The 26,889-nt window shown below is 41.3% G+C and overlaps 1 long non-coding RNA gene across 1 annotated transcript; it reads right to left on the minus strand.

Moving 5' to 3' along the window:
- Positions 1-518: 518 nt before the first annotated feature.
- Positions 519-2,229, minus strand: LOC138816110 (uncharacterized). Its single transcript, XR_011368561.1, has 3 exons — positions 2,030-2,229; positions 1,025-1,141; positions 519-725 (listed from the first exon to the last, which is right to left on the minus strand). It is a non-coding gene; the product is annotated as an uncharacterized lncRNA (long non-coding RNA).
- Positions 2,230-26,889: the final 24,660 nt, after the last annotated feature.

Consider the following 26,889-nt stretch of genomic DNA (forward strand, 5'->3'; position numbering starts at 1 on the left):
AGTAGACTCAACGAATTTTAATTCCATCTTAAAATAATTTCAAAACATTATAAGAAACAAGAAAGCATCCATACTTATAAGGAGAATGTAAAAAAGATAAAAGATGGCAGATTATGTAATGGAAAATTCTACACTGCAAGAAAATTATTGTCATGGTGAATATATGATGGTATTGTCACAGTGAATATATGATAATGTACTTCAGAGCAGCAATGGATAAATATATATTTACTACACATAGTCTAACTTGTCTCAATCTCTATAAACTTTCAATCTTCTAGTACACATTATCAATGTATTCATGTTTATGGTATATTCTAAAATAACTAGCACAGTCAGGAGGTTACCAAAATACATTAGCTTCAATGTTTTAGGAGATTAACCTGCTAATTGTATTGACTTCTATATATTAAACATGTAGTGTGTTATCATTGTACTCTCTAAGTATGTACAAACACTACTTCAAAGTGAAATTGAATACAACAAGGTTTTGAAGGCATATGCCTGTAAAGCTAGCTATTTGGGACATCAGTTCAAGACCAGTGTAGTTTTTTCTGCAATGCTCCCCAACCACTGGCTCTGCGTGATGGAATACATCTATCATCCCAGGTTCATTGGGAGCTGAGAGCTGGAGGATTTCAATTTCATGCCATAGGCAAGAACTTCCACATGGCTCCATCTCAACCAAAGAAGGTTCAACACTGGCTAGTACCTATCACCCCCACCTAGGTGAAAATAAAAATAAGAGCAATGTAGTATAAGAAACAAACAATATCAAAACATGCCAATATAAACCATCATGAACAACACACACCTAGTGTTTGTTTCTCATACCTGTAATCCTAACTATAGCTAGGATTATATATGTGAGCCAGAGACACCAAGCAGTTCATCATTTTAAAAATGACTATTGAAGCCAGGTGCCAGTGGCTCATTCCTGTAATCCCAGCTACTCAGGATGCTGAGATCTGAGGATCACAGTTCTAAGTCAGCTCAGGAAGAAAAAAACCCATAAGACTCTTACCTCCAATTAACAACTCAGAAGTCAGAAGTGTCTCTGTGGCTCAATTGGTAGAGTGCTAACTATGTTGAGCACAGAGTCTCACAGACAGTGCCCAGGCACTGAGTTCAAGCCCCACATCTGACAAAAAATAGATAAATAAACATTTAAATGTCTGAATTTTTTGTGAATTAAAATGATGGCGTTCATACACAATTCTACAGACAACTACATATTTCATTATATTTGTGGTTAGAAAAAGTAGCAGCACTTGAATAATGGATATTTTTTCATAAACTAGGGCATACTGATCTCTAATTAGAGGAAATTGCTGGACTCATAGGTAGTATTTTTTGGTTGGTTTTTGTTTTGTTTATAGAACAGGATGAGAAACCTTATTTCTGCCAATGACCATTTGGATATGTATAACATCATCCACAGGCCATGCAGAATTAACAGTAAAGACATGACACAGTCAACTGGCAATAAACTTATTTGTCTTTATGCCATGTTCCCAATGATTTGTTTAGCTTATATGTCCCTATGGCCTACAGTTTCCTATTCCTGCCTTCCTCAAAATACAGCATGTTCCACCGATTCAGATTTGAGCCAAGCAATATGTAGTATTAGTGCCAAGAGTTAAGGAAAGTTGTAACACAAACAGGGAAGCATGAAACCAACACTTTAGTAGCTGGACACTGGGGACTCAGGCCTAGAATACTAGCTACTCAGGAAGCTGATGATCTCAGTTCAAAGCCAGATGGAGTGAGAAAATCTCTGAGACTCTTCTCTCCAATTAACAACCAAAAAGCCATAAAAGGAGCTGGGGCTCCAGAGGTAAAGTAGCCTTGATTACAAAAAACTCAGGGGCAACACCCAATCCTGAGTTCAAGCTGAAGGTCAGGAACAAAAACAAAAACAATCAACAACAAAAAAAAAACCAGAAACTGGGAAAAAGCTCAGGAAAGGATGGCATTGTCTACAAGACAAGTGTACACATTACATGAATTGTGAAATCACTGTACACACCTTAGTAACAATTACATTTTAAAAAGAATGTGAGAAATCCCAAAGCCATGGGGCCTTATGATGTGCATCTGCTTTCCAGAATTTCAAAGTCCCATCATCTAAGCTGGTAGCACAGAGGTTGTAGCTCAGGGTGATGAGAAAATAAGAAGCCAGAGATCCTTTCAGATTGTCCCACCAATTCTTCTATTACTTTAAGCAAAAAAAAAAAAAAAAGCAAAGCAAATAAATTAGACTTTAAGGTTAAACTAAGCTGCTATTAAAGATTCCAGGCAGAATTATACGGTGCCTGCTTCAAGGCAAGAGTGAGGCCAAGCCCACAGCCTCCAGAGAGGCATGACTACCACTTGTCCAACACTGCTGTCCTCCCCGCCCCCAGAGTTTACCTACAAGTCCCAAGTCCCTGCCTTTCTTCTTGTAATTCTTCAGCCACTGGTTGTCTCATTTCTCATTGTCTGTTTAGGTGGGATTTGAGACTCCTTCCTCTCCTCACCCAGCCACCAGACCTCAGGGGCCAAACTCTGCACCTCACAGACACTCCCCAGAACCCAGCTGCCTTTGCAGTTGCTGCTTCCTGAGCCACTGGGCTACTGCCTCCTTCCTCCCTTCATCAGCCTCTGCCAGGGCCTCCCACCCTCTCCCTACCACCACCACCCCCAATCCCAGCTTGGCCTCCCCCGTGGCCACCCCTCCTCTCCACAAATCTCCCAGCCCCAACCCCAGCAGGATCACTGCTCTGGGGATACAACTGTGGGCCAGGCCCAGCAGAATCAAAGGTGCCACAGTGTGCAGCTGGCTGAGAACTGGAGACAGCATAGGTCTCTGATCAGTGTCTTTCACTTCACTTACACAATTATTAATTGTATTGATTTGGTATTTTAGTTTAGATTTCATAACTTCTTATTAAGCCTTTGCAGAAGAGCTGGTAGAAATATAGTCCCCAAATTCGGATTGTCTCTAGTTTAATTCTTTTGAGATTCAGAGATGTTTAAGTAGTTATAACAATCATGAACTCTCATTTTCATAGCAGATGCTATTCAGAAAATAATTGCTTATGCATCTGTTATCAATTATTTACAAGACTTGAAACTTTTAAAGTTTCAAATATTACAGGAAGATCTTTGATTCATGTTGAATGGATGTGAGTAGGTTGAGCTGATTCTTGTGTGAGTGTGTGTGTGTGTGTGTGTGTGTGTGTGTGTGTGTGTGTGTGTGTGTGAGTGAGTGTTTCTGTGTGTGTGTAGGGGGGTGTATGTGTATCATTGAAATCAAGGATAAGGATGTTGAGCCCTGGTCTGAACTTGTTTCCTTTATCTGAGATATACATTATGGTGTTTCTTTGTTGGTGGTAGGCTCTGATTGCTTGCCTTTGCCTGATGCTCACATTCCAGCTGAATTTTTTAATTAAAGCTTCTTATTTAGTATTGAGCATATAGGACTCTGATGTTGCTTTGTCTTTAGTCTGCCATCTAGGATCTTCTTTTCCTCTTTAAAAATTTACATTCAATATAAATTTTACCTCCTGACTGATTTTCCCTTTAATTTGCATTTTGAAAAAAGTATTATAAGAACTTTGATCTCTGTATTCATGAAGAAAAACCATTTTGAATTCTCTGTTTAATGTAACAACACCTGGACACATTTGTTAACACCAAGATCTTAAAATTTATTTTGTAGCTTTAGTTTAAAATGCCTCCTCCATGTTTACAGCATGAGGAGACAAACAATTTCTGGTAACAATGATAACAGTTTTATTCATTAAAATATCAGATAATTCATAATTTTGAATATGTATAGTGGCAAATGAACACATTTGGTAAATAGATTTGCTTGATAGATCCGTGCACAAAAATACCACTCCTAAGGGCTGAAAAGGTGGATCGGTGGTAGACAGCTTATCTTGAATGCACGAGACCCTGGGTTTGATTCGGCAGCACCACCTAAGCAGAAAAGCTAGAAGAGGTACTGAGGCTCAAGTGGTAGAGCACTAGTCTTGAGCTGAAGGGCTGAAGGACAGTGACCAGGCCCAGAGTTCACCACCAAAAACAAATTAAATAAATAAATAATACTCATATCAAGTACATTAATTTCAAACGTTGATTACCATTTTAGTTAGGGGCAGGGTGCCAAGATATAGCAGACCTCTGTTGCAAAGCTTTAAGAAGGATTTCAACACTTGACAAGTACTAAAGACAAGAAGGAAAAAAATTAGCTCTGCCAACAACATATAGAATCACCACTCAAAGAGAAACCAGTACTAAGAATGAAATGCTTTTCATAAAATTTCTTAAAAGATTCTGGCTCTATATTAATTATCATATAAGTTAACCTTCAAAATCTCCATCGATGGGCCTTAAGGGCACCTACAAAAACTGGAGGAGAGAATCATCAACCAAGATTTTTAATTTTGTAAATTAGGTAATGAGTTCATTTCTGGTTTGACAATCTCATCCCTTCCTTTGCTCTCTGTCTCTGATTTTCCCTCCTGTCCCTGTCCACAGAGGTATAGTTCATTGTGAACATAATATCGACAGAGTACAACTGAAACCAACCCAGCTTGACATATCCATTACATGTTTGTCTGCAGTTAATCAGAAGAAATTGAGAATTATGTGTTTCAACTGGTAGAGCTAGAACACCACCAGACTTCAATTGGAAACCTAAAGGACAGCGTCAATATTGTGATTTTTAAGAACCAATGCTGTCCCATACATAATCTCAGACTCCACACACACACACACACACACACACACACACACACACACACACACACACACATCTTAAAATAGATGTTAGTACTGAAATCCAAATAGTTTTTTTATTTTTATAAGTTTTATTTTTAGTTTTAATGAGGTTTGACTTGATAGTTTCTACTAATGAGCCACAACTTAGAACTTTGTTATAATTTTACCCTGTCTGTATTCAGAGAAACATTCTCTGAATTTCTCCATTTCCAGCAATGATAAGTTTTCTCTCCTTGGTCCAGTTTCTTCGTTTGAGACTCAGTCTCTTAGACTTTTCTGTCTTGCATTGTCTGTAAGTTCATTGATCCAGTAGATCTCAGCCATCCTAATACCTGGACAGAACCTGCCTTGGGAAAAGTGTTCTAAGCTCACCATGCAATGGAGGCTGTTAGTACTCACCCATAATCATTTTTTCTTCAGAAATGAGAAATTGGGGGCTGGGAAGGTGGCTCAGTGGTAGAGTGCTTGCCTTGCAGAAATGAGAGATTGTTAGGTCCAGGAATTCAGGGGAAGCACTCACTGTGTGCTATTTCATACTTTTTTGGGGAGGGGTGCCGTCCGGTCCTGGGGCCTGAACTCTGGGCCTGGGCGCTGTCCCTCAGCTCTTCAACTCAAGGCTCGTACTCTACCACTTGAGCCACAGCGCCACTTCCGGCTTTTTTCTTTTTGCTTATGTGGTGCTGAGTAATTGAACCCAGGGCCTCATGCATGCAAGGCAAGCGCTCTACCACTGAGCCATCTTCCCAGCCTGATTTCATACTTTTTTTTATTTAATGGCAGCTTCCACCTATTGTCTACTTTAAGCATTGTGTGAAGAGAAAGATTGCCCCTAAGAGACAGAAGTACTGTACTAACTGTTGCTCTCAAAACACAGGAGGAGGGAAAGAAGTTCTGAAGGAGCCATGTAGCCTAGAAACTGAGTTCTTAGAAACTCAAACTGCCTTTTATCTTACCTTCAACATAGAAAGTCAGAGATTGCAGTGGCTTGTAAGCTCCATTTATATTCCTGTGCAGGGGCTCCCTTCCCCTTTGCCCTTCTGACTGTTTACATCAGTGGCAGGTGTGAAGACGTAACAAGAACACCTAAAGTTTGGGCCTGGGATTAAAAACTCCATTTTGTGATTATAAACATTCCACCACTTCCTGAATTGAATCTGAGGGGCAGAAGAAAGTTGGGTTAGGAATTTGTATAATTACTTCTAAGTTTGCTATCTAAAATCATCCCTTCCCACCCCTTAGAATCCTATTTCCCAACTGTGTAGACACCCTTACACTCTGTTCTCCTGAAGCATTTGAGTGTGGGCCATCATCTGCTTCTTATGTGTACTGCTTTTCAAATGGAGAGTTTCTCCTAGGCTCAAAATGATTTCATTGATGAGGACACTGTGCAATAAGCTAAACTGGGTTTGTTCATGTGTTCATACCCGAGGGAGAACTAGTAAGGGCTAAGTAGTAGTCAGGGCTCACTTGCTGCCAGTGGTATTGCTCTGAGGAATTACTGTCAATGTTGCCCACAGTACCTAGTCCAAGGCCTCTCAGAAAGGCTACAGACCCAAACTTCTTGAGTCTCTGTGTGAGCTAATCATCATTGGCCAACTATGTTCCATGGTTTGTGAGACATTCACTTCTGTGAGCATATGCATATGAGGGCCCAAGAATAGACTTACCTAGAAGGAAGATCCTAGAATGCAAAACTTCTACTAGGACAATGGAAACCCATGGTTTGGCATGCTTAATGTTTTTGAAAGACCCCAGACTCCTGGGATACTTTCGTCAAAGGGAGGGCGCCCCAGAAACTCAGACTCCAGGCCGGGAGATGCAATAAGCAAGAGGAGTTTATTTGACGTTTGCACAAACGGACTCTCTGTCCCGAGCAGACAGGGAGCCCCGAGAAGTGGTTACAAGCCCTTTTTTAAAGGCAAAAACCACAAGATTAACGCATAACACAAAGCATCCCATGATTGGTTCATTTAAAGGTCATCATATACGCCAACAATCACTTTGCCATGCGGGAAATTTTGTAACACTCTTTGTAAAATGACTGGCCCATGGTTGGTTTAAGGGGGGTTTACATGGTTACAGGCCTATGATTGGTTGACATTTGGCTTAGCTTGTGGTCTTGCCAGGTGGTTGTTATCTCAAGGTCCTGTCTGGGGAATTTCTAAATGGGAACTGAGGAACACGTACTGTCTGTTCTTTATCTACGACCACTGACCTTGTCCTGGGGCCGACATCTGGTCCCTGAAACTTGTTAACTCATTTTTGGGAAGGGAAGGGTCAGTGCCAGTGTAAGCAAGTTTACAGAAGCAGAATCAGCAGTTAGCAAATTAGCAAATTGTAAAATGGACTCAGCCCTAATTTTTATAATTCTTCAGTTTTAACCTGTGCACTGAACTAACAGGAGAAAGTGGCACACTAAGAAACTTGCCAATTTTGCCAAATAAAGAACTATGGTGAAGGTCAGAGAAAGGACATTGATTTCATGGTAGTCATGACAAGACAACACCTTAGCATACCTTCAGAATACTAATCCATACTCACCTACTGTTTTTGTTTTTGTTTTTGTTTTTTTGTCGGTAGTGGGGCTTGAACTCTGGGCCTGGGTTCTCTTCCTCAGCTCTTCAGCTCAAGGAGAGCGCTCTACCACTTGAGCTACAGCGCCACTTCCAGTTTTCCGGTGATTTATTGGAGATAGGAGTCTCATGGTCTCTCCTGCCCAGGCTGGCTTTGAACCGCGATCCTCAGATCTCAGCCTCCTGAGTAGCTAGGATTATAGGCGTGAGCCTCCAGCGCCCGGCTCTCACCTACTGTTTTATTTACCCATGTCATTAAGTCTGAGTTGTATGTAGGAGTCTTCAGGGCCTTCAAAACAGGAAGATCTAGGCGAGAGCCTAAGATTGGTCTGCCATTTTGGACATAACATAACTAGTCAGATGAAAGCCCTTAGTAGTGTCCTATAAATATGTGCATTCATCCTACAACATTTGATAAGTATCCCCTCGCAAAATTATCTTTCGTTGGGTCACTTTCTGACATAGCAGCTGTCTGGTAGCTCCATTGTGACTTCACTTTATTCTGCTGAGCCAGAAATGGAGAAGGAGAGACTGACCACAACACAATTGCATCTTTCTCAATGAGCAGTGAATGGCATGGGAGTATTTAAGATGCTTCCCATGTTCTCAGTGAGCTAGTACCACCTTGGATTCCAGCTCAAATCTTGATAAACAGATACAGAAGTTACATATAGCTTGTTGTGCCAGATTCACAGCTACAGAGGTAAATGAGAAAGTGGAAGGCCTTGGTGTGATATGAAGCAGAATTCAAAGGATGTGGGGATGAAGTGAGCTACCTGGAGGGAAAAGGAGAGGCAGCTGAAGCTGAAGCTGAAGAGCACCTAGAGAGAGAAGATAGAGCAAGTTTGAGGCCACCTGGACATCAAAGTAACCCACCTGAGGTACAAGAGTCTGGCTGTCCAGAGCCACAGAGAGAAGTTGGAAGAGCCACAGCAAGTGCTCTTTCCCATTGCTAGGGAGCTCCCAGAATGCCAGAGTAAGAATTGGTAGCTTCCCAGAGCACTGCTGCTGAGCACATCTCAGATCCCTTGCTATCATAATTGACATTGGAGAGGAGCAGTAAGAGTTGTATGAGGTGATTGCAGCTCACTATGTGGAGCCTGTTCTGCAGCATTGTGGAGTGTGGTCTCTCAGGATGCTTAGAGCAAAAATCCTATAACTGGTGTCAAAGAATGCAATCTACTTGGAGTAGACATTTATAGATGGCACGTGCCTGAACACAACAAGCTGATAATAGCTGCTAGAGGTAGTTTCCCTAAAGATCTAACAGCCAAAACTGGAGAGGCAAACCCAGAGCTCTGCACCACATCAGTCCACCATGAAAATTGCTTCTACCATAGTACTGGCTACCCAGTTTGCACACTCATGACCTTTTTACCCTGATTGTGCCCCACAATCCCTCACAACTTTTGCTCTTTCACTTTGTCTATGCTTCCTTGTCCCTGCTAAACAGTTCTGGATGCCTGTATTAGCTACCCCAACCCCTGCAAAGCTGTTGCTGCTACCCAATTTCCTGACACTGCAACTCAGCAATTACAGTCACAGTTACCCTTTCCCTGGTATCCTAGTCTCTACTACTCTTTTCTGCTACCCATAATTCATAACACCATGGTTCCAGCTACCTGATCCCTGACACCCCTCTCTCTGATACCCCATTCCCAAACAAAGGGTAGATTGGGCACAGACAGTCGACTTGGGTACTCCTCTTGCAAGCACATTGGGCCAAGTTATTCCTCAGGTATTTAACATGAGGGACTAACTGGTGGTGGAAAGAAAAGAGGTTACTCAGAGGTCACTAAAATCCAAGGACATCACTTATAACTTCTTGCTAGGAAAAGAAGGCTCTAAGGTGAAAGAAAATTTTACAAAGAATATTGATGAAGATGCAAAAGGTTTAGCTTAGTCTCTTCTACTAGTGGTCTGAATTATTTTTGACATATATATGTAACTACTTTGCATTTTAAAAATTACATGAAAATGCACATTTATGTGGTACTTATATTAATTTATGGAATAGTTGTATAAGATCACGTTAATGATATTCAAGACTTTATGCTCTATGATATGCTCAAGAGGCTGCCTTTGGAAATATAAATAAATATAAATTGAGCTCTCTAACAACAAATGAAATCTCATTGTCAAATACTACAAGGAGATTACGGATGCTAGTACCAAAATGAAAGCTGTAACAATAAAACTGAATAAAGCTGCAAGATTGAAGGGAGGGAGTCAGTGGTAAGGGCAATTATAAAAGAGAAATTCTTCACCATGGAATCGTGGAAGGATAGAATGTGTTTGTTGAATTACTAGCTTTTAAAACCATCTTAGAAAGCAAAACATTGGTTTTTATTATTGCTATTTGGAACCTCTTTAACGAATGGTTTAACAAAAATTTATCAAAACAACTTTGAAAATTCAATGATGTGAATTATCAGATTAACATTACACTCAAAGTTGCCTTCACATGCAGGCAGGCTGCATTCCTTTTCTATAAAATTAATGGACTAAGCTTCCTTTTAAATTGTTGGACAGTCCATGACACTTGTTCCAAAACAAGAAAAGATACTGGAGAGAAAAAAAAAAGAGGAAGGAGATTCAAGATTGCTGAAATTAGCATATTTCCCATTTAGACTTTAATGGGATTTTTCTACAAAGAATAAGATTTTCATCTTACCATAATAATGTCAAAATTGATGTGCTATAGGATAGCTTCTAAATGTAATATTTAATGCTGTTGGATTACTTGAATACAAAGGTTTATAGAAAACTTTAAATTTCAGAAAAACTGTAATGTTCCAATAAACACGTAGAAGAAATATAATTTAAAAATTCGCTGCTTAAAGCAAACCCTGGCAGGAAAGTCTGAGAGATGCTTGTCTAGAAACAGGAAGTGGCACTGTGGCTCAAGCGGTCAGGGCTCTCCTTGATCTGAAGAAAGTAGGGATATGTTGACACCCAGGTCCTGAGTTCAAACCTCATAACTGACAAGAAGAAATTTTAAAGAATTAAAGCATTAGGCCTGGGAAGGAGACTCAGTGGTAGAGTGTTTGTCTTGCATGCATGAGGTCCTGGGTTCAATTCCTCAGCACCACACAAGCAGAAAAAAGTGGAAATGGCACTATGGCTCAAGTGATAGAGCACTAGCCTTGAGCTGAACATATCAGGATCAGCACCCAGACCCAGAGTTCAGGCCCCCCTACCACCACCAACAACAACAACAAATTAAAGCATCCAACAACCTGAAGATGTTGTCCAGAATAATGAATGGGGCATTATCTGTTTACATGACTTAGTGACTTAAAACCTAGTTTACCAGGGGAGGTGGTGGGCAATTTGTGTGTTTTCTAAAACCTGCAAAATTATTTTGTATTTTCCCAAGGAGGGAGAAAGGAGGGATGGGGGGAGGAGGGGAGGTGTTTGGTGACTTTGCCTTTTGGTTCAGTGATTTTTCTGGGGACAAATTCAGAGAAATACTGCTTGCAATCCTAGTTGCATGGGGAATGAAGAAGCCAGGCCCTGGAAGTGGTTTTGTCCTGTCCTTGGCCTGGTTCCAACAACCAATGGATAATCCAAGTCCACTTCAGGACCAAGATGCCTTGAAGACTACTGATCCACTGGACAGGCAGACCTAACCACAGCCAAAAAAGGCAAAAATGCAATGCCGAGGGCAGCATTGGAAATCTACACCAGGCAGAGATTTTTATATATTTTTTATTGTAAAATTACTGCACAGAGGGTTTACAGTTACATGAGTAGGGTAATGAGTTCATTTCCTATCAAGCATTGTTACCTCCTCCTTTGTTTTTCCCCTAGCCCTTCCCTCCCCACCTCCCCTCCTTGACCCCTGCCCGACACTGTAAATTCATTTTTGACACAGTGTCCTCTACATCTCATCATCACAATAGGTCAACCTGCATCCCCATTTAAGCATTCTGCTATATCCCTTCCACTCCCCAAATTACAAAAATGTATATACAAAATGCAGAACACTTGATCAAATACAGTGAAAACAGGGATTATACCATGGGGGGGATGTACCTACAAAAGAATCACATAGTACATTATATTAAAAACAAAAGCAAGAAAGAAAAAACCACTATGTCTCTGACTTGGGGTACATTTCGCTTAACATCATTTTATATGGTCATATGTACATAGCCTTTGATCTTCTCTGCTTGTCCTAGACATGTACTAGTCCTTGCAAACAAGGGAAACCATGGACCTATGTTTCTTTGGGCCTGGCTTACTTCACTTAATTTAATTTTTACCAAGTCTTTCCATTTCCTAACAAATGGGGTAATGGCATTCTTTCTAATGGAGGCATAGAATTCCATTGTGTGTGTATGTCTATATCTATATACATAGATATAGACATATATCACATTTTCTTGATCCATTCATCTACTGAGGAGCATCAGAGTTGATTCCATATCATAGCTATGGTGACTAATTCTGCAATAAACATGGTTGCGCTGGCAGCTTTGGTATGACCTTGTTTGTGATCATTTGGGTAAATGCCCTAAAGTGAGATTGCTGGATCATAGGGGAGCTCTACACGGATTCTTTTGAACAACTTCCATACTGCTTTCCAAAGTGGTTAAACAAGTTTACAATCCCACCAACAATGCAGTAGGGTTCCCTTTTAACCACATCCCCTCCAACATCTGTTGTTATTACATTTCTTGATTATTGCCATTCTAACTAGAGTGAGGTGCAATCTCAATGTTGTCTTGATTTGCATTTCTTTTATGGCCAGAAAAGTTGAGCATTTCTTTATGTGTCTAATGGCCATTTTTATTTCCTCTTCAGAGAAGTCTCTCTTTAAGTCTTTAGCCCACTTAGTTATTGAGCAGCTGTTTGTTTTAAGATTTATTGTTGGGGGATTTTTTTTTGAGTCCTAAGTATATTTTAGATATAAGACCTTGTGTCGAGAAGATCTTCTCCCAGTATGTGAGCTTTCTATTGATCTTGCTAGCTATGACCTTTGCCTTGCAGAAGATCTGATGTTTCATGCAATCCCATTTGTCCAAACTTCCTTTGATTTCTTTTGTTTCTGGCTCTCTATTAAGAAAATTTCTGTCTGTGCTAAAAAAAAAAAAAAAAAACCCTAGATTTATTCCTATTCCTTCATGTAATGTTTTCTTGGTGTCTTCTTTTATTTTGAGGTCTTTGATCCATTCAGAGTTGATTCTCATGCAGGGTGACATATACAGAATCTAGCTTTAGTTTTCTACAGGTGTTTAACCAATTTTTCCCACACCATTTACTCAAAAGGCTGTCTGTCTTCCATTCTGTTTTTTTAGCTCCCTTGTGAAAGAGTAAGTGGCTATATGTCAGTGGATTCATTTCTGAGTCTTCAGTCTTATTCCACTGGTCCTCAGGTCCATTCTTGTGTCAGTACCAAGCTGTTCTTTTACTATGGCTTTTTAGTAGAGTTTGAAATTTGGAATTGATATTGTTCCAGTACTGTTCTTTCTGTTAAGGATTGACAAACCTACAACCAGTATTATACTTAATGGTGAAAAGTTACAGCCATTTCTTATAAATACAGGAGTGAGATTAAAAATGTCTACTCTCTCCACTCCTCTTCAACTTAGTATTAGAATGCTAGCTGGGGCAGTAAGACAAGATGCAAACTGAAAGGTGATCCAAATAGAGAAAGATGAAGTAAAACTCTCCCTCTTTGCAGATGACATGATCTTGTATTTAAAGAACTCCATGACTCCACTCCCAAGTTACTTGAGCTGATCAGAAATTTTGGCAAACTAGCAGAGTATAAAATTAACCCTCGGAAACCAATGACTTTCCTGTATTCCAATAACAATAAGAGTGTGGCTGAAATTAGGAAAGCAACCCCTTTTTAATAGCCGCACAAAAAAATAAAATACCTAGGAGTTAACTTAAGAGGTGAAGGACCTCTGTGATGGAAACTTTAAAAACCTTAAAAAGAAAAAGAAAGCAGAACTAAGGAAGTGGGAAACCTCCCATGCTCATGAATTGGGAGGATTAACATCATGAAAATGGCAATACTGCCAAAAGCTATATCCAAATTCAATGTGATACCTATCAATATCCCAATCTCACTCTTAAATGAAATAGAAGAAGCAATCCAAAAATTATTATGGAAGAATAAAAGACCTCGAATAGCACAGAGGGTTTTTTGTGATTCTTATTTTGTGTTACCATTTTGATTCTACAAAGTCATCTATGGATTTTAACTTCCTTCCCTCCCTTTGGATAAAGCTCACAATAACCCTGCCTCTAGCTCCCACAACACTTATATCTTAGATCTGAAAAATTGTTCCTAGATAGTGAATTACTTAATTGTATTTTGAACGTATAAAACATGCATATAAAAATAGCACATTTTCAGCTTTACAAAGTCGGTGGGGAGGGGGGAGGGGGGTATAATTGGGTGGGGGGAGGGGGGAGGCTGGGAAGGGAGGTGAAGGGTAAACAAAGGAGGAGGCTGCAATGCTTGGTAAGAAATGTATGCATTATCCTGCCCATGTAATTGTAGCCCCTCTGTACAGTATGTTCTCAAATAAAATAAAATAATATTTTAAAAAAAGCACATTTTGATCTCATGATAAAAGAGCCTTTTCCCCTCTCAAATTTATTTCCTGAAATGCAGTTTTAGAGAGAATCTGTTTTCAGTTTTAGATGAAAGGCTTATAGGAAACTGTGTTCATATTCTGGCTCCTCTTCCTGCACCTCAAAACCTAAAACACAAATTTTACAACCCATTTACAAGAAACAACACAAAAACCAAACACTGAGAATGCTCAGATGCAGAACGTTTTACAAAACCCAGAATATAACTTTGCTGTCTGAGGGAGAGGCTCTCTGAATAAATTAACAAACAAACCCAAAAGAGCAGCCAGGAGTATCAGACGTGAGTTTCCTGGCTACTACTCCATCGACCAGGAGCATGGAAGGGCTTCCTGAGCCTGCTGGAGAGTGCGTGGAGGAAAGTTTCCTTGCCAGCCTGAATACAAAAGTTGGCATCACCCCTCCTGGGCCTGTCTTTCTTTTCTTCTCCCCACAGTGGAGCAGAATTGTCCCCTGCTTCATGAAGGATAAATACTGTACAAGCTGGCCCACAGAGTGGCTTCTATTCAGTCTGCACTCCTTCCTAGGTGGGCGGTCTCTGCCCCACGGTGTGTGTGTGCTCCCAGGGGCTGATCCTCAGAGCCCAGGCCCACGGGGCAGGCAGGTGCTAGATGTGAGTCAGTGGCACTGTGTCATTCACACAGAAGCTACTGGGTTGCTGCCCTAGCCCAACAGGAGGTGTACCCTGATCTTCTCCCACAGTCCCAGGCGAGGTGCCCACAAGGGCCCGATTTGGACAGACTGCCACTAGGATCCTACTTCACCAGAGGGATCAGCATGCCAGATGAAGTGGCTGCCACCTGAATTACTACTTATTTTATGGAGCAGTTTTAAACAAAGTGATACATATTACTGTATGATATATAATGCTATATCCTTGAGTCTATAGTCCAAAATCATTGAACTTGATACTAACAAAAATGGATTTTATTGTTTGTATTTATAAGGCCATAATGGCAAACTGAAATAAAAGTACAACAAAACTCTTATCCAAAACACATGATTAAATATCAGTATTTGAAAAAAAATTGTATGTAAGTAGTGCAAACGAAGTTATACTAGAATAGTAAAACACACACAAAATATTTATTAGTTACATTCAAAAGTAAAATAAGTAATTACAGAAAGAATTACTACTAGAGGGCTGGGAAAGTGGTTCAGCGGTAGAGTGCATGCCTTGCAAGCATGAGGACTTGGGTTCGATTCCTCAGCACCACATAAACAGAAAAAGCCGGAAGTGGCGCTGTGGCTCCAGTGGTAGAGCGCTAGACTTGAGCTGAAGAGCTGAGGGACAGCGCCCAGACCCAGAGTTCAGGCCCCATGACCGGCAAAAAAAAAAAGAATTACTACTAGATAAAAAATATTACAATAGTTTAACAGGTTGAAGTGATATAGGTTAAATATTTGGTTTTTATAAAAGTTATTTAAATCTCCCAGTTCTGTTTATCTCAGTGAAGGAAAATGTTAGAACGTAGAAATTATATGTGGCACCTCTTGCTTCCAGTACCACAAAGGGGAGTGGCACTTCCTAATGGGAGTCCTGGGATGACACCCACACCCAGCGCATGTAGACCCATCAGAGGTCCCTGTGGTGACCCTGAGGGGGCCCAGGACATCACATTGCTGCTGCAGCAGGTGCAGCACTTGTTGTGGTGGGCTGCGGCCAACAAGGCTCCATCAGTGACCAGATCAAGCAAACCAGCCTCAGGGGCCAAAGCCAGGAGGGAAGGCAAGGCAGACCCCAAGTCCTGCCTTCCATCTGTGTGGACTACACTGCCAAGGCCAGACCCATTTCCCTGCTTTGGAGCACAACAAGGGTAGGGAGTGAGCCTCCAAACGGAGCATCCCCAGAATGTCACCCAGATCTGGGCCCATGCAGACCAAAAGGACAGAGGAGGCTACACAGCAAAGCCAAAGGACTTCAGGCCCCTGGTGCTGCAGCTGGTGCATTGAAAGTCCAGACTCCTCTGGCACTGATGGGCATATGCAGGGATGAGCCCATACCCGAGTTCACAGGGACCAGAAAATGGAAGTCTGTGGGGATGCTAAAGGGGCTCCAGGGTGCTGAGCTGGGCAGCTGTCACAAGCCTTCTGGCAGAGGGGTCAGCACACAACTCCAGTCTCCAGACCACCTTAAAGACTGATGAGGTGAGAGCAGGGGTTATACCGTGGAGGAGGGACATACAAAGCAACAAAGAAATCATCTTATAAATATGTTAGAAATAATCGAGTGAAAGAAAAGCATTTGAATACCCCCTGCTCTCTCTGTATTTGCTGTTGGTATAATTTGTGGAGGGGAAGGGCAAAAACAAATAGTTTAAATAGGGATACAGGTGGACTCATTGCAACAAGGAGATGTACAAGTCGTTATGTCGAAAAATGAACTTTACAATTTTGGTGGTGGGGGGAGGAGGATGGGAAAGGGCTTGATAAGAAATGTACTCATTGGGGCTGGGAAGGTGGCCCAGTGGTAGAGTGCTTGCCTTGCATGCATGAGGCCCTGGGTTCGATTCCTCAGCACCACATAAGCAAAAAGCTGGAAGTGGCACTGTGGCTCAAGTGGTAGAGCGCTAGCCTTGAGCTGAAGTGCTGAGGGACAGCGCCCAGGCCCAGAGTTCAGGCCTCACAACCGGACCCCCCCCCCAAAAAAAAAAAAGAAATGTACTCATTGCCCTTGTAATTGTAACCCCTCTGTATGGTGTTTTCACAATAAATAAATAAATAAATAAATAAATAAATAAATAAATAAATAAATAAATAAATAAATAAATAAATGACTGATAAGGTGAACCACAGCTGGGCTGCCTGGCCTCAAAGGGGTGGACTGCCCGCCCAGCCTTCCTTCTCCCGTGGACTGTACAGTGTACAAACATGGTGTCCCCCCACCCCACACCCATGAGGGCAGGCAGTGACCTCAGAACGGAGTCACCCTGGGATGGCACTCTCACCTAAGACCACTGCAGACCAGTACCAGCACCGCTGGAGGAGGAGAAGGCAGCAGTGGATTCAACTCCAGCCCCATGGCTGCCAGATCCTGAGTGAAATGGAGCAACTGAGACTGGGAAGGGAGGTGGGAAGGATGGGCGGGGCTCATCTGGCAATGCTGGGGAGCATGCACACACATCCCCTCACTGTACATCCACCAGAAGGAAGGGGAACCCACTTCTCAACGGGTGACCTGAGGAGGCACCCACACCCACAGGGACTACAGAAATTGAGGTTCATGTGGTGACTTCGAAAGGGCTCCAGGGTACAGCCTTGCTGCTGCACTGAACAACAGGCAAAAAGAAAAAGAAAAAGAAAAACATCCACTAAAACTTCTCATCAATGATAATGTATTATACTTTAAAAACAGTTTTAATTCCCTCTTGTCGTATATTTTTGCATGGAGCCCTTTGAATTAACCAAAAATCTCCACGATTTCCTCATGCACAGTAATACTAATAAATATAGCTTCTATTCTTTTTTTAATTAAGGGAGGTTGCATATAGTTCCTTCCCATGTTTAATTCATGAAAAAGAAATCCTGAATATATCTGTCAAACACCAAACAGGATTTCTTCTGAACTCCTCACTGAAGAAAGAAAATAAAATGACCGAACAACAGGTATCACCCATATTGTCACCGTGCTAGCTTTCTCACTGATTAAAAATAATCCTGCAATGCACATGCAGATCACTTATGCAAAATTTTTTCCAACAATTCTTGTTGTTATATTACATTTATCTTTCTCCTTCTGTCTCCTCTCCTGCTTCTTTTCCCCAGGGTCCTGTTTCCCTCTTACATCCCTTTTCCCTTCAACTTTCTCCCTGTCCCCTCCTCTTCTTCCTCCTGCTATGCCTTTCCTCCTCTCTTACACCTTTCTCCTCCTTTCCTTTCCTCTTTCTCCTACACTTTCACTTTCTTCTACCTCTTCTTTATGGTCCTGGGGGTTGGACTCAGTGCCTTGTGCTCACTATGCAGATGCTCTGCTGCTCACTACAGGCCTCCAGTCTAGACTTCATCTCAATGACCATCTATTTCTGATTTGTTTTTAAATAGCAAAACCAACAAAGACTTTTGATTCAGGATTTAATTCATTGTACATATCCTGTGCCATAAATATGTGCTACTTCATACATTGTGGCTAATATGTTTTGGTTATGTCTTGGGGTTCAGATAAACTCATCAGAAACAATGTGTTTGAAGGCAATCTAATGTGATCCTGTGTTTCTCCCAAATTAATGAACTGGTTACTTTGTATCTTGCACAAGTACTTCTATATTGTTCCCAGATTAATGAACTGTCACTTTGTGGTAACACCCACAGTAACACTAATCCAAGGATTGCTGGGGATCATAAGATTAAGTCCAGACAGGAAAATCCATGTGATATGTATCTCAAATTAACTGCTAAAAAGCCAGAAGAAGACTTGTGGCTAAGTGGTTTAGTGCCATCCTTGCACTGAATAAGATGATGACAGAACCCAGGCCTGAGTTTAAGACCTGTGGTGGGTGCAAGCACACTCGCACATGCACGCATGCACACACAAACACGCGCACACACGTGCGCGCGCACACACACACACACACACACACACACACACACACACACACACACACACACAATTTCCCAACTAGAGCAAGTAGAATATCTGTTTTTCTGATAAGATGTCTGAGTTTCTGTCCCATGTGCTTGTATATTTTTGAAAGCTGTATCATCAACTTACCTAATTTTAATAAATGACACCTTGTTCACTATTATTTATGTTTGAAAATATTTTAAGACACATTTTCATGTAGAAATTTGAGTTTGTTCCCCAAATTGTGACTGTCTTGGTTTGTAAGAATGAAAGAATTGTGCCTTTAATTCATTAGTTCATAAATTAGAAAAGTAACCACAACCCTAGAACCAATTGCCTTTGAATTCTAAAAGCCACACAAATATATTAGTTTTTATTTATCCTATCTTTGATTCAACTCATCTTTCTCAAAATAGTTTTTAGTTTTACTTAAATATCCTGCCATTTTTCTAACCCGAACCCTAACTGGAACATTCAGGCTAACCCTCACACTAATCATACCCTAATCGTTCTATTATGAACAGTTTCCTATTTCACATTCATCCTAATTGTAACTTGACTTGTTTTTCAAAAATTTACTTTCAATTAGACCCTAAATTTTCCATTTCCCTAATGCTAACATTAAGCCCATCTAGAACGGAAACCTAACTTTCACCCTAATGATAGTCCAATTCTAATGTTTAAAAAAATATTCTAGTTTTTATTCATTCTAGTGAATGCTCCAGTTTGCACTATGGAAATGAATTTCAATTTGCCCTAATTCCCACAAATTTCCTGACTCTACATCTGAAGTTATATTGTTCCCTAACATGAACCATTATGTGTCCTCAAATTCTCACATCAGGAAAAATATGGTAGTTTCCCTTGATCTTACCTTTTCATGAACCCCTGTACCCTAAAACAGTTTCAGATTTACTCATCATCTAGTCCATTACTTAACGCTAACTCTCAACTGAAACCTGGCTGGAAAACTCTCATTGATCATTACAAGAATGATCACTGAGAAATAAATATAATGATAATGCTCTAGTTACTATTCAATCTCACATTTTTTGCTTCCACTTTTTAGTGAAAACTCAATTTCATACTAAAAATATTCTTATTCATAACACTAATCATAATCAGAACAAAATACTGACCCTAATCTTAATATAAATTATATGTCAATACTAACACAAGTAAACTAATTTTCACTCATCGATTCAAGTAACTTGATTCCAAACATAGTAAGCCTTACATAGGTTACAATTTTTCCCAATACCTTAGTCATTTTCTAACCCTAAACTTAACCTTAACTGGAACATTGAGAATAACCATAAGCCTGATTGTAAGTAGATTCTAATATAGCAATACTCTAGTTCACATTCATTCTAACTCTTACCAGGCTTATTCTAAAATTTACCTTCAATTTGAGCCTCATTTTTTTCTCCTTTACTCTAACCTTAATCATGGCTGTAATCCTAACCATAAGCTTGACCCTAATGGTATCCCAATTATATAATTTATGAAAATCCCTCATTTTGTGTCATCCTAACTGAAATTGACTTGTAATTCTTGAAATAAATTGCAGGTTTTCCTAAACCCTACAGATTTTTTCACTCTTAACTCTGAATCTATCTTGTTCTATAACAGGAATCATAATACCCATTTGATCTCAAATCCTGGTATTATGAAATAAAATGTATTTCCATTATTGTAACATTTCCTGAATTCATAGAACCTAAAATAAGTTCAGATTTATTTAACATTTAACCCATTCCTTCTTTTTTCTTTTTGTTGGTCGTGTGGCTTGATCTCTGGGCCTGGGCATGATCCCTGAGCTCTAGGCATGGGCACGATCCCTGAGTTCTTTAGCTCAAGGTGTGCACTTTACCACTTGAGCCACAGCACAACTTTCAGGTTTTCTGGTGGTTAATTGGAGATAAGAGTCTCACAGATGCTCCTGCCAGGACTGGCTTTGAACTGCAATCCTCAGAAATCACCTTCCAGGAATGGGAGTCCAGGGAAACCATAACCAACCAACTAAGTGACTTGAGAATAAACACTGAGCACAAATTAAGGAAGAAAAGAAGTTCATACAAGATCTAAAACAAAGCCCCAACAAAGCCAAACAATTAGAAGGAAAAGAAATGAAAAACAAAGTAGAAAGTCTTGATAGTAGGTTAGACCATGCAGAAGATCGAATCCCAGTTATTGAAGACAGCCTAGATATTATAGAGAAAAAACATTCAACCATCCAAGACAAATCCAAGAAATATGGTAGATCTATTCAACATTTTGAAGACACCATCAGAAGGCCTGATCTGAGGATAATAGTTGTAGAGGAGCACCTAGAGACAGAAGTTAATGGTCTAGGAAATTTGTTTAATAGGACCTTAGCAGAGAACTTCCCAAACATGCAAAAAGATAGGCCTATTCAGACACAAGAAGCTTTTAGAACTCCAAATAGACCAGACCAAAACAGGACATCCCACCATCATGTTGTAATCTGCACAGGATCAATTCAGACCAAGGAAAAGATCCTTAAAGCTGTCAAGGAGAAAAGATCAATCACGTATAAAGGGAAACTAATTAGAATCACCTCAGATTTATCAGCAGAGACAATCAAAGCAAGAAGAGCCTGGAATGATGTATGCCATGCCCTAAAGACAAACAACTATCAACCAAGAATACTGCATCTAGCTAAACTTTCCTTCATAACCTCAGGTCAAATAAAAACCTTCCATAGCAAAGAAAAACTGAAACAATACATCTCCACCAAACCAGCCCTATAAAAGATTTTTAAACATGTCCTATACATAGAAGACCACAATAAAGGCCAAGAAACCTCACCCAAACTGAAAATCCAAGAACCATAGGAAGAACCTAGTTGCCGCAGCCCCCAAGGAGGTGGATAAAATGGCAGGAACTCCCAAATACCTCTCAGTCCTATCTCTCAACATTAATGGACTTAACTCACCAATTAAGTGACATAGACTGTCTAGTTGGATTAAAAAGCAAGATCCTTCTATCTGCTGCCTTCAGAAGTCACATCTTGCCCTTAAAAACAAACACATTTTCAATGTGAAAGGCTGGAACAAAATCTACCAAGCAAACGGCCCCCATAAACAGGCAGGAGTTGCAATCCTAATATCAGATAAAATAGACTTCAAATTAAAATTAGTGAGAAGAGATAAAGAAGGTCGCTACATACTAATTAAGGGATTGCTCCTTCAGGAGGATATTACAATTCTAAATCTCCATACGCCAAACAACAGAGCACACAAATTTATCCAAGAAACACTACTTTAACTCAAATCCCACATAGATCCAAAGACATTAATTGTTGGGGACTTTAACACACCACTCTCTCCACTAGATAGATCAACTCGGCAAAAACTCAATAGAGAAACCGCAGATCTGAACAACTGCATAGATCAACCAGATTTAACAGACATCTACTGAATATTTCACCCAGCAGCATCAGAATACACCTGGGTTTACATGGGACTCAGTGTCAGGTGAGCCTAGACCACTTGGCTAACTTCCCCATGTACCATGCATATTGTATGCAGTGTGATGTCAGTGGACCACATTTTCAGGGTGTGAAAAGTCTGACATTCTTGGTCTGGGAAGGTGGCTCAGTGGTAGAGTGCTTGCCTTGCATGCATGAGGCCCTGGGTTCGATTCCTCAGCACCACATAAGCAAAAAAAGAAAAAAGCCAGAAGTGGCGCTGTGGCTCAAGTGGTAGAGCGCTAGCCTTGAGCTGAAGAGCTAAGGGACAGTGCCCAGACCTGGAGTTCAGGCCCCATGACCGGACCCAAAAAAAAAAAAGAAAAGTCTGACATTATTAATGCATATTTGTAATGTAGTGCAGCAGAAACTAGGAAAATATTGCTTGGCATTCTGCTTTGGTTTGAGAATAAGACTTACAAAGCTAAGCATTGTGGTGCATGCCTATAATCTCAACACTCAAGAAACTGAAACAAGAAGATCACATGGAATATACAGAGACTCTGTGTTCAAACAAAAGGAGGGTGGACAATAATGGAAAGGGTAACACTGATCAACATGCATTGTCCACATGAAATAAAATGAAAATCTCTTTAAAATTATTTAAAGAGATAGTATTTATTATTTATTTTACAATTATTATTTATTTTATTATTTGCTTATTTGTTACAAATAAACTGCTGATGGCTCACACTTGCAATCCAAGATAGTCAGGAAGCTGAGACATGATGATCCCAGTTGACTTTTGGGGGATGGTAACTTGACGTAAGACTCTCATGGACTTTCTGGCCCAGGTGGTTTGAATCTTGACACTCAGATCTCAGACTTCTAAGTAATTAGGGTTACAGGGGTAAACCTCCAGCTCCAGGCTTCCAAGTGACTATTATCTCCAAATAACCACAAAAATGCCAAATGTGGCTCAAGTGATTGAACTCCAGCCTTCAGTGAAAAAATCTCAAGGGATAGTACCCAGGCCTCAAGTTCAATTCCCATGAACAACAACAACAAAAACAAAGAATCATCAATAGAATATGCAATCACTGTTGTTGTTGGTACCCTGTGCTTACATGGTAAATATCAGTAATTGTTCAATGATCTCTTTGTGCATCAAACTATTAAAATCATCTTTGCCATACATCCTGACTCCACATGAGGCAAAAACATCTAACAAAGATGAAATAAAGATCCTATGATCATTACTCAGACCAGTTCTCCCCACATTCTGGTGGCTGTTGGTGACTGTGGGAAGAGGATTTTTTTCTGAACAGACAATGTCCACAGATGCACAGTGAGGTCCCTCAAAAGCTAGCAGAAGGGATGCACCTATGCCCATCCTCAGTCACTGTAAGCGTGGTGGGACTCATTTTCTGAGAAGCTTTCACACTACTGCTGTGTGTAGAATACAGTCATCAAACTGGAAATGAGTTAATATTGATACTAGAGCTAACTCTCAGCATCTATTATTGCATCCCAGAAGGAGGTGATGCACAGAGATATGTGCATGTGTGTGTAAGTACACACCTTGTGTGAACAGCAGTATTGGGATTTAAACTCAGAGTCTCACACTCTCACTCAGCTTTTTCACTCAAGTATAGCACTTGGCGCTATACTTCTTAGGCCAAAGTTTCACTGAGATTTTTTTGTTAGTTAACTGGAAATATGAGTCTCAGAACTTTTCTGCCCAGATTTTTCTGCAAACCCTAGATCTGAGCCTTCTGAGTATCTAGAATTATAGGTGTGAGACACTTGTTGCCAGCTTCAACTACTATCCAAGGAGACACATGGCTTTATTGATACAGCTGGTTGGCCTTCGTTTATGATTAGTGGAGATTGGAGTTGGAACTCCAGCCTTTCCTAGGGCCTGAGTTGGTAATTCTAGGCATCTTGTCACCATTCATCAGACAGAATTGCCTTTAGCCTACTTGTCACAGAATTGAGAGGTAACTGCCAAGTCTCCTGGAATTCAGGGCCAATGCAAGGGATATCTGTTGGTTCTGAGTAATCAGGGCTGGCGTTCCATGGCCTTTCAGGCTTCCAGATTTGCCTGCTAGATCACTGTGCTTCCTATGCTTCCAGCACCTTTCACTCACAAGGACTAGGGCAGGCCCAGGACTCTGCTTTGAGGTGCCATGTTTGTTTATTGGGTGAAGAATATGAATGTAAGAATCAGCAAACTCACTCAATCCAGGGCATAGAAAGCTGTTCACAGGCTTTCAGGATTTCAGCTTGACCATTCTGGGGTTGACTCCCACTGCTCCTACCTTGAAGCATGCTCTTCAGAACCTAGATCAAGAGGGTCCATAAGGGGCCTGCATTGCATCTCAACACTGCCTAGCTGCTTTCCTGCTAAGCTGCTCCTCCTGCACTCCTCATGCTATGTGTGATGAAGGGGGCCAGAAAATCTATACCAAAATAATCCTGCTATAGCATGTGGGGTCAAAGTTCATAGGGCATAGAAACATTTTTCTGGGTTTTCATACTCAGGAAAATGAGTGATTATTCTCTTTTTTGATTGGTTTTGTTTTTCATTATTTCTGGATGCTGTATATGTAAACACAGACTGGTTCAAATGTGCTCTTTGAACAATGTCTTAATTTGATAAGCAGACATCTCACAATAAGTCAAATACCCAATAGCCCCATTTGTCAAAGGTCTTCTCTTCTCCAACACCTTCAAGAAGATGCAAGAAAGAAAAGAAAATATTTTTGTAACTCTTCTCTTTGATCCATGTGTGAACACAAAGTGTGGATTCAAAGTGTGGATCAAAGTGTGGATCCAAAGTGTGGAACAAAGTGTGGTAGAGCAACAGTCTTGACCAAAAAAGCTCAGGGATAACACCTAGACCCTAAGTTCAAGCCCTTGGAACAAAACAAAAGCAAAAGAAAACAATCCACAATATGTATGGGATATATGGATGTAGAGAGCTGCGAGAGGCCGCACCTGGAAGATGGCGCTGGCTTCCGCCCTCCGCCTTCCCGATGGCAAGTGCTCTCGTGGTAAACAACTCCTGATATGGCTAAGGCAAAGAATCTGGCTTGCTTCCGCGCACCTGAACCTATTGGCGGTTCCCACGTGGCGTATCAGGGTTGGCTACCCAGCGGGTACTTAAGGCTGTGGGGAATTCTCCCCGGGGTTGGGGTCACAAGATTAAAAAAAAAGGTCCTGAATAAACGGCAGAGAGAAGAGTCCAGTGTCGCGTCTCCTTGCTGGTCGAGGCGGTAGCGACACGTGGCGGCCCGTACGGGGACTCAGCCATAACCCCAACGAGGACTCAGAACTCTCTGCGGTCAGGGTGGTGCACCGGTAAGTCCCCAGGTAAAAGGGGAATCCGCGACAAAAGCGGGGGTAAGTCCCCAGGTAAAAGGGGAATCCGCCACAAGAGTGGGGAGTAAGTTCCCAGGTAAAAGGGGAATCCGCCACAAGAGCGGGAGGGATTTTTGCTCTTCTCGGTAGATAGAGAGTGAGAACCCGGGGCTAGTCAATAGAGTAGCCAAAAGTGAAAGTAAAAGTTTGTTTACCAGCTTTAAATGTTTAAAACATGGGCGCTTCTTTTTCGCACCCAATTTTTTTGGCTCTCAATGAGCTACTGCACTCAAAAAAGTTAAAAATAAAAAAGAGTACTTTAGAGAGATTTTTGAATGAATGTGACACCGTTGCCCCATGGTTCGCTGTCTCTGGAAGCCTCACGGTGGCCTCTTGGGAGAAACTAGGGAGGGACCTAGATTTTGCCTCTGAACAAGGAACGCTTAAGAGCGGAGTGAGACCAATATGGAAACTGATAAGAGGCTGTCTCGAGGACCAGCGTTGCAGTGAGGCGGTAGAGAATGGTCAGGCCGCCTTAGAAATGCTGCAGGAAGAAAGATCAGAAAGGGCAGACAGCGAAAAGGAGGAGAGCAGGGGGGGGTCATGCCCTGATTTTGCCGAACTAGAGACCTCTGAGTCTACAGACTCAGAGGAACTACAATCACTCATAGAACAAATAGAAAAAACAAAGATAAGAAAGAGGAGGAAAGGGAAGGAGAGAGAGGACCCAGATAAAGACGAATGCACGCCCTCCGTGCACCGCCCCACACCTTCGGCCCCTCCGCTCTATGCGGAGGACCCTGGAAGTGGCAGCCCCGGCTGTTCTTTCAGCCCAGGCGTGTGGAAAGCGGTCAGAACCGAGTTACATCTAGCCTGTCCAATATTTCAGGATCCACAGGGACAGCGGTATCATGAACCCTTAGATTTTAAGGTGATAAAATCTTTAGCTGAGTCTGTGCGGACATACGGAATCACGGCCTCCTTTACTGTAGCCCAGGTGGAGGCCCTAAACAGACACTGCATGACACCCGGTGATTGGAGTGGGCTCGCACGAGCTTGTTTGAGCCCAGGTCAGTATTTAGATTGGAAGGCTTTTTTGATTGAATTTGCTAGTGAAGAGGCTGCGGCCAATCAGGCTGGGGGAAACCCAGCTTGGGACAGAGATATGCTGCTTGGACAGGGGAGATTCGCCAATCAGCAGATAGGCTACCCGGTCCAAGTTTATGAACAAATCAATAAAATTGGCATAAAGGCATGGAAGGCCTTACCAAATAAAGGCGAGGTGAGTGGCAATCTCACCAAAATCCTGCAGGGCTCTATGGAGCCGTTTTCGGACTTTGTTGCTCGTATGGTCGAGGCCGCTGGCAGAATTTTTGGTGACCCAGACGCAGCCATGCCATTAATTAAACAGCTTGTTTACGAACAGTGTACTAAGGAATGCAGAGCCGCCATAACCCCATATAAGAATAGGGGACTAGAAGCATGGATGAAAGTATGCAGAGAGCTGGGCGGACCACTAACTAATGCTGGATTAGCTGCTGCTGTGGTGCAATTAACCCAGAAGAAAGGAGGAGGCT

This window comes from Dipodomys merriami, unplaced genomic scaffold, assembly GCF_024711535.1.
Source record: "Dipodomys merriami isolate MVZ:Mamm:240054 unplaced genomic scaffold, mDipMer1.0.p SCAF_686, whole genome shotgun sequence".
Classification (NCBI taxonomy): domain Eukaryota; kingdom Metazoa; phylum Chordata; class Mammalia; order Rodentia; family Heteromyidae; genus Dipodomys; species Dipodomys merriami.